Here is an 8,179-nt window from a genome sequence, read left to right on the forward strand (position 1 = left end):
ACTTATTAACGAATAATGAAAATGTGGTACATATACAAAACTGAATACTACTCAGTCATAAAAAATAATGGTATTTTGTCAACATGGACGGTACAAACATAATTTATGGAAATTATTATGTAAGGTGAAATAAGCCAGGCAGAGAAAGATAAGTACTATATGATTTTACTTACATGTGGAATCTGAAATGTTGGTCTTACAGAAATTAAGAAAATAATGGTACTTACAAAGACTTGGAAGAGAGAAGACAGGGAAAAATGGGAAGAGATTGATCAGTGATACTACATTTCAGTTAATTAAATGCAATTCTATTGTATAGCATGAGGACTACAGAAAACAAGACACAATTTCAATATTCCCTTATGTTAAAAAATAAATAGGAGACTGGGACAGTGATCCCATTTGATAAGAAATACATACGTGCCAGTTGTTGATATTTTTATGGTGGTAAGAAAAGCAGAGTTTATTAATTATACTTTTTAAAAATCAATGTTGGAATAATTATCAGGCTAGAATTATTTTAACTATGAAATAATTACTATTTAAATTCCTTATTATGAATATATGTAGAGTATATCCAAATTTAGAAAAGAGGGTTGAGGGTGAAGCTCTGTGGTAGAATGCTTGCTGAACATGGAGAAGGCCTTGGTTTTTATTCCCAACATTAAAAAAAAATTTAGAAAAGAGAGAAAAATGAAAACAAAAGAAGGCATGAAAGTAAATTAAAACTGTATAGAAAAAGCTTAGTAACCTGCTTAATACCAAGACTTGACATACAGTTCATCCATATATATATATATATATATATATATATATATATATATATATATATATATATATTTTTTTTTTTTTTTTTTTTAATTTGCGGGTCTGGGGATGGAACCCAGGGGCATTTGACCTTCGAGATAAAACCCCTGCCCCCTTCTTTTTTTATTCTTTATTTTGAAACCAGTTCTCACTGAGTTGCAGAGGGCCTAAGTAGCTGAGGCTGTCCGGGAACCGCGATCCTCTGGTCTCAGCCTCCCAAAGGCTGGGATTACAAGCGTGCGCCACCACTCCCGGCCATAATAGTTTTATTTTTAATAAATGGAAAGTAACTTATTTAAAAAATATTTAATAGTCTGGCGTGGTGGCGCACGCTTGTAATCCCCGTGCTTGGGAGGCGGAGACAGAAGGATCGCGCTGGTTCGAAGCAGGTGATCTGGCTTAAGAGACCCTGTTTCCAAATAAAAATATAAAATAGGTCTGGGAGTGTAGCCTGGAGGTAGAAGGGTTTGCAGGAACCCCAGTACCACACACACACATAAAAAATTAAGTGACACGTAAGCCTTTCAGGCACAGTTTTAAGTGTATTTGGGATATTAAGCCAGTTACTTTTCAGATCAAGTCTATGTGATAGGGTCCATTATTGCTCTCTATTTACCTATGAAAAAACTGAGGCATGACAGAGCCAGGTGTCATGCCAGTGAGTGGCAAAGCCAGGGTCTGAACCCTGGGAGCTTAATTCCTATGTCCATGTTTTTACCTCTACACTATTCTGCCACATATGAGGATCTGCTTTTCCTTCTTCATCTAGAATTATTTAAATTTGTTTTTAATAATGGTGTTAAAGAACTGGTCAGGTTAAAGTCTGTAATTCAATTTTTCTTCAAATTAGGTTAAATATTCAATGACTATTTCTAGTTGCCAACATTCAAATGTCATTATCATCCTTTTCTGTAGCATTTTAGTATGTGTGTTTTACTGGACCACAGCTAACTAAGAGTTTCAAACATTTGCTGATTTTTTGAGCACTGTGAAATTTTCTTTAGCATATATCATCACTATTTTGAACTCTTTTCTAAAATCAAAGAAGAAACACAGGCGAGAAGCAGCTACGCAATTATTCAAACAGAACCAATAGTTCACAGATAATTTGTGTCAGATGTTTAAATTCATTATGTGGTGAAGAAACACAAATTTGCACTCTCAGGTGTTCTATTTTCTAAGGCTTAACATTAAAATTTTACTACTACTCAGTTCAGCAGTAGCAAATACAGAATATAGATTGTTTTCCCTGATGTGGAAGTTGGATTAACATGGAAAGGTAGACATTGATAAGAAATCCTCAAAGAGATTAATCCAGAGAATTAGCCAGTTACTCATGATTTATCACTCTGATTTCATTACACTCTGATTTCTCGCAAGCCTCACTGAATTCTTACAATTGATTTTCTAATACTTACTCATTCAAATAGTACTGGCAATATGATAAAACTCATTGAGAAGCATAGATAAAGAGAGTAACAAGAAGGTACAGCAGCAGAAATACCTCAAAATTATATATAATTAATCCATTTAATGACAAATTTTTATTTTTTTCCAAGAGATTCTTATATATATTGTATCTTTCCTTAACAACACAGTGTCACAATATTAATGATGTAGCCCACAAATTAAAAATAAAAATAATTTTATAAGGAGAGATGATTTTTAATAGTGCTGGCCAGGCATATCTATGCAGAGAAGATTATTGAACGCTTAAAGATAATATTTAATTTGCTACCTGCAAATAGTTTTATGGAATCAGGTGCTGTTGAATCCCCCCCCCAACCTTGGGATTATAAGCATTGCTAGTTTTACAGGTAAGCAAACACAATTTCAAATGACTGAAGCTAATTATTAATGACAAAGTCAAGGAATCTTAACTCTATGCAAACTGTTGAAAAAATTACTGACAATTAGCTTTAAGCAGAAATAATAGCAAGAAATCTAGTGACTAGTAAGCAAAACTTAACTCCAATCTCTCAACCAGCCTGTCACTTCCAATTGGCCCAGTTTCTATAAAAGGTTCAACTTATTATGCCATGATTATTAAAGTAGCATTTATTTTTGGCATTACTATTTTGGATTTAGACAAAGAAACTCTTGCACACAAATATAGATGACAGTATGACACTACTCACAAATCCCCCCCATAGCTTAAGAAAAAATAACTCCTCGCAACACGAAAGTTCCTATATATATATTCCTGTTTCCTGTTTCACTCCCCTGTGACTGCTGAGGTAATCACACCTGTGAATTCGGCATATCCCACTCCACGTAGTTTTATACACTGAGGATATTATACTTGCTCACAATTAACAGGTAGAATTTCTTCACATGTATACATTTTGCATGTTTATTTTGTTCATTGTTTTGTTTTTGAGGTTTATCTATGCTGATTTATAGTTCTTAATTTATTTTAACCAAATGATTATTCAACACATAGCAACATATTCATTAATTATCTTATTGCTATATATGTATATGCATACATATATGATAGCAATAGACACATAGATATAGATAATTATCACAACACTACAGAGACTTTTCTTGTACAAGTTCCTACATGCACAACTGCGTGAGAGGCTCTTAGAAATATGTCTAGGAGTAGAATTGCTGATACTAAAGTATAATATAAAGTATCAGGGTTCCTAGTATCAGCACTGTATGGCAGTTTCTATTTTTTATATTCTCTCCAACATTTGAAGATATTTTATATTTTTGGTAATTATTGCTTTTGAAATGTAAACTAATTCTTATTTTACATTTTGGTATTTTAAAACTCACTGCCAGTCTGAAGATCATAGAATTTAAGAAAGTAGTATGACTTACGAACATTTATGAAAGTCACTGTACACTCTAAACCTGAGAATTGAAAGCCTTTTATCAACTGGTCCTATGTTACTTATACAACTTTATTTTCTATACTAGTGGTTCTCAATATGGTGGTCCGGGACTACCGACATCAGCATCACCTGGGAAATCCTGGGAAGTGCAAAGTATAGAGCACCATCCCTGATCTGTTGAATCAAAAAATCAACTTAGTTGAATTTGGGTTGAGGTATAGTCTAGCAGTATTCACTTAAATGACATGATTTCAAAGTATATTAAAGCTTAAAAACCACTAATCTTTTCATCTTGAGCTACTTACATTCCCCAAGTATAATATTACTAGTACATTTCTGGAACCTTTTACTTTTTTGAAATGCTCTGCCTTCTATCATCCAGGAGAAATACCAGTATTTCACAACAGCTTCCTCTTGGAGAGCCTTATGTAGCACGCAAGTATTCTTTCTGCCCATACCATTGCTATTCCTTGCACACGCCATGATTCTGACAGTATTCACACAGGTCTGCCACAGTTCTATGTTTATGTAGGAGAGCAAAACTGTAAGTATATATTTACATGTCTTTATTTTCATCTTGATTGCAACTCCTGTGTTTTGGTACTTCATAACCTACTTCATAGCATGTGATTTGAACTATACGTGTTGAGTAAATTATTCTATTCAACAATTCTTTTGTGTATGATGCAGATCTGACTCTTTTTCAGTACTAGAGAGGTACAAAAAATACTGAAATATTTGTCTGTCTACAAGTTGCTTATGGCATTTATCCTTTAAAATAGGATATCTATTTTCAAGACATCTTCCTTGAAAATTCTATCTTACCGTCATTATTTTACAGCATATAAGCATTTTGGAACTTGCAATCTAGTAAAATGTGTGCACTATCCTGACATCCGACACATTATTTTAGTTGTTTCATGTTTAAAGCCAAATTGTCTCAGATCAATTGTAAAATATCTAGAAGTGAAATTTGTGTTTTCATTTACTTTACGAATTTTCTATAAGGCCTATCTCAGGGTTGGGCCTAACTTTTGCTTTGATTTCTATAAACTATATAGAAAAATCAAATTACATTAAATTTTCTTTTGATACAATTTAAAATTTAAAGTATATCACTTTCCACTTACTTTATAAATGTAGGAAGTTTTGCATTTATCCAATAATATTTGGGGAAAAGAAAACAATACAATTTTGTAAACTATTACCTGCCATTATATATAATTTTATTCACACGAATTGCTTTCATCTTTTCCAGAATTGAAACAAGAAAAAAGTATTATTTTTTCTTGTTGAATCTTCTCTAGAGTCTCTTGTACAAGAGAAATATAATTTTTATAAATTTCATGATTTTTAGTACTGCATCACTACATAATTACTGTTCGTAATTAAAAATGGTAAGGTTATAAATACTGATTCTTGACTACTTTGCCAGTTCACGGATTTGATTCTTGATTGTAATAGTGATGTCTAATACAAATATATTGTATGATTAACATGGCATTTTTCACTTTGGATCAATACTTTCTCTTCTTTGTTATACCACTTTATATGATCTATAAAGTATTGATCCTTGACAAATCTTTGCTGAGTGGCTCATTAGCTGGGTAGATAACATAACCTCAGTTATTTCTTACATTGACCCTATTTTTTCCTTATCCTACGTATAAGAACATAGAAGCTTTCAGAAGTCATAAAGCTTAGACATAGGATCACTCTGAGAATAGTTGACCAAGGTACCAATTTCTTGGTCTTGGTCTTGTGTTTTAAGTACACTCTTCATATCAGTCCTGCTCTGCTATCTCCTATGTTAAGTTTAGAGAAATAAAAGATGTAAACTAATAATACTGAATCAAAAGAAACTATACCTATTGTGTTCTTTTAAAATCTAAGCCTTGCAGCCTGTTCTAATATGATAGTTTCTTTTTTTCTTTTTGAAGTGCTGGATATTGAACTCAGGGGCATTCTACACCTGAGCTATGCCCCTACCCCTATTTTATTTTTTATTTGGAAACAAATAAAAATTTGTTTTGCTAAGTTACTGAGAGCCTTACTAAATTGCTGAGGCTGGCTTCAAATCTACAACCCTCCTGTCCCACCCTCCCAAGTACTGGGATTAGAGTCATTTACAACCACATTTGAAACAGTCAAATCAAATATGATGATATCGCTTTATTAAGTGCACTGTCATGATATTTGGCTTGACCATGAATGGTCTTAGTTATCAGGGAATTCACAATGAAAACAAAGCAAAGCAAAATGTGGTTGGATTACAGTACTGCATCCTTCTAAATTGGTCTCTGAAAATGACTTGGGGCAGAGGGAGATAAACTGTTAACTCTGCAGCTAGATGAGAAGCAGTTTTGCTCATTTCAACATGTGGCAGTGTTCTCACACCTGCAGGCCCGGCAACAGATGGTGGGAATGTGACACCCTGCCTTGGGACTGCGGATTTGAATTTTCTCCATGAGAAAAGTGATTTCCTGCTGCTTTGCAGACTTTTAAAAGCTTCACTTTTCTTTCACAAGGGCATGTTTTCATGCTAGCAAAACATTCAGTAGGCTTCTGCAATTCAGGTAGTGAATTATAGAAATCTCCATCTGCAGTGGCAAGGGTTTGTTTGAAACAGTGAGAGGGAAGGTGATTTCTTAGCATCACAGCTTATTGAAAAGCTTGCAGAGGAGTGCAATATAACACATTTCAGCAGAAGCAAAGTCAGCAGGGTACTTGTTCTCGAGAAGATATAATGTGTTTTCGAGGTGGTGAAATAACCATGGAATCAATGTACTGAAAAAGAAAGACAACCATGAAGGATTGCCTATTGAGAAGGGGAGTGGGTGCTTCTTAAGAGGACTACTGAGGAAAGTGTCTATACTGTGTGAAATGCAATGCTCAGAGCAGAAGCAGAGCCTTGAATTAAACACAAGGAAGAGAATTCTTAGTAGGAAAATCTGATGTATTACTCTTAACACATACCAGAAACTCCCCAAACATACTTTACTCTAAAAAGTCATCACTATCATTCCATAATACCCCATAAGAAGACATTCTAACTATTGCAACAATACGTTTTATGCTTCATTTGTGTGTGTGTGTGTGCGCGCGCATAGACATTCTACCTCTGAATTATACTCCCACCCTTTTTATTTTTATCTATTTATTTTGTTTTGAAACCGAGTCTCACTAAGTTTCTGAGAGTCTTGCTGAGTTGCTGAGGCTGGTCTTAAACCTGTGATTCTACTGTCTCAGCCTCCCAAGTACTGGGATTACAGGCATGTACCACCACACCTGGCCTATATCAACACATTTACTATCATGTCTATTTTACTTCTATTTATTTATTTATTTACTTACTTATTTAGTGTGTGTGTGTGTGTGTGTGTGTGTGTGTGTGTGTGTGTGGTACTGGTGATTGACCTCAGGGACATTCTACCTCCAGACTACACCCTTTTTTATTTATCTATTTATTTTTATTTTGAAATAGAGTCTCACTAGTTTGCAGAGAATCTTGCTAAGGTGCTGAGGGCTATCCTTAAGCCTGCAATCCTCCTGTCTCAGCCTCCCAGTTACCGGGATCACAACCATGCATCATCACATCTGGCTTGTTTTTTCTTTTGTTAAGTCTTTCTTAAATTATGATTAAGTGATAAGGATAATGGCTAACCAATTAACTATATACAATATAGACCTTAGTTCATTGTGAGATGATTTATTTCATTCATATACCTATTGCTCCAAGTCGTCTGTTGCTGCAGGGAATCGAGGCCTTAAGAAGGATACAAACAATTTATTTAACATGATGCTTTGTTCTCTGCATTGTCCTTTGTTTAGTTCTCTGTCATAAGCTTGGAAAGGCCCTCTAGACATTAGATCATCAGTTCTGCTTGAGGTAGGACAGCTTGTCACTATGCCAGACTGTAAGGCGTCTATCGTGAGTATCCAGGAAAGGAGATCTACCAGTCTTCCCTGGAAACCCGCCCTAGTGCCAGTGCTCCTAATCCCACACCAGTGTGTTCTCAAACATTTCTTGTTCACTGATCCATACTCCAGGAATGTTCTGTCAATATTAACAGCAATGATCATGAACATCCTAAATCCCATCAGATAAAACTTAAGCTCATCTGCAGATGGCTTGCTGCTTAACAACATCCTTTGTATAATAACTCTTTATATATCTAAGACTTTTAATTGTCCTTGGCAAAGGATATCATATAATGTAATGCACAACCCTGGAAGCAAAAATTATGCCAACTGCATTAGAGCAGTATGTCCTGTACCAGAGTCGGTTTCCCGTAATCACTGAAGATGCTTCCACCGGTTCATAATCTCTCACTTAATGTCATGATCAATGACACAGAGCTAGATAGTTGGGGTTAAAATATAAAGTCTTTCACTTTGGAAAGTATTTTATCTTAATTAGCATAGTGGCCATCGAAGTGACCTAAGCCAAAGAGACATGTAACTATGAGGGCAAAGGACCGGGACATTTTAGATTTTGCAGATGTCGTTAACAATTCAGAAGGTAC

General features: G+C 34.7%; 1 pseudogene across 1 annotated transcript in view; it reads right to left on the reverse strand.

The window, feature by feature from the left end:
• Positions 1 to 4,484, reverse strand: part of LOC308269455 (large ribosomal subunit protein eL8-like) — a 177,344-nt pseudogene extending 172,860 nt beyond the window's left edge. Inside the window, exon 1 of the transcript in view lies at positions 4,479 to 4,484. The product of the transcript in view is annotated as a large ribosomal subunit protein eL8-like (transcript). The remainder of the gene's footprint in view (positions 1 to 4,478) is intronic.
• Positions 4,485 to 8,179: the final 3,695 nt, after the last annotated feature.

This window comes from Muscardinus avellanarius, assembly GCF_963383645.1.
Source record: "Muscardinus avellanarius genome assembly, chromosome: 11".
NCBI classification, from domain to species: Eukaryota; Metazoa; Chordata; class Mammalia; order Rodentia; family Gliridae; genus Muscardinus; species Muscardinus avellanarius.